This window comes from Galeopterus variegatus, unplaced genomic scaffold, assembly GCF_000696425.1.
Source record: "Galeopterus variegatus unplaced genomic scaffold, G_variegatus-3.0.2 Scaffold6583, whole genome shotgun sequence".
Lineage (NCBI taxonomy): Eukaryota > Metazoa > Chordata > Mammalia > Dermoptera > Cynocephalidae > Galeopterus > Galeopterus variegatus.
This window is the reverse complement of record NW_007732694.1, coordinates 80,921-82,234: the sequence shown is the minus strand read 5'-3', so window position 1 is coordinate 82,234 and position 1,314 is coordinate 80,921.

Below are 1,314 nucleotides of genomic sequence, written 5' to 3'. Positions count from 1 at the left end.
CATCTTCACGGGGCCATTATTCCACCGTAGTCCTAACGCCCTGTTTAACAAACCCCTGTAGTTGAAATGATTTCTGCCATCTACAACTAAGAAACCTTATGTAAGGTATAATACTCCCCAGCCCCCACCATGTAAATCCCCAAAGGGCAGAAACTACATTTCATATTCCTCTTGTAAACAGTTCCCCTAGTTACCTTACCAATAAAATGTACACAGTTCATTGAACTGGGTTAAAGTTCCACATTCTGATGAATTCTTCATCCTTTTTGTGAATCAAGATCCTGAAACAAAGTGGTGGAATAATATGGCCCTCCTCATTTGAAACTTCAAAGCTAAATCAGACCAGAAATCAAATGTTCTCAAGTTTCTTTTCTTTTTTTTTTTTTTAAAAAAGATGACCGGTAAGGGGATCTTAACCGTTGGCTTGGTGTTGTCAGCACCACACTCTCCCAGTGAGCAAACCAGCCATCCCTATATAGGATCCGAACCCGTGGCCTTGGTGTTATCAGCACCACACTCTCCCGAGTGAGCCACGGGCCGGCCCTAAATGTTCTCAAGTTTCAATTTAATTACTTGAAAAGGTCAGGTCCTTAGCCGCCAAGGAAACCCCTTCCTTTTCACATATATTTTTACTTGTTTCAAAAATAATGTAACATTAAATGGAATTTTATAATTCATCCAAGAATCTCACTGGCCTACCACATGGTAATAGCCCCCTTTTCTCCGCATCCCTACTCCTACGCATGCTCACTTTCACTAGCCTGGTGTCCGCGTGCAATTTTGTATTCTACTTTTTCACACAGTGTTAGAACATGAGCATTTTCCACCTTGTCCCCTAGTCTCCGTTTTGGATGGCGTCATGTTTCGTTCATTGGCCATGTTATAATTTCTTGAACAATCGCCGTCCTTGAACATTTCATTTTCTTCCAGCTTGTTTGGACTCATTTCCTCAGCGCCGCTTGTCAGGCGCGGGACTGTCCAACACTGGGTCCGACCGTCCCTGCTGCTTTCAGGGCGGTCACACTTTCCCGCCACAGGGTGAGAGCTCCGGCGAAGCGCTGGCACAGTCCGTTCCCTTCATTTCGTTGTTCTTACGGGGGCCTTCTTGTCTTAACCCTGCCCTGATTTCTAAGGAGGATGACTGTTTCCCAGGGACCCACTTTTCCTGCTGTTTGTCCGCCGATCTTCCGGGGAGAAGACCCCCGACAACCACGCTATCTCGGGGACGCGTGACACAGAGGTCGGGAGGCAGCGCTCGCAGTGCGCGGCGAGCGCCGAGGTTCCGGGTTTGCGCCCGGCCCTTCCCGCCAGCCC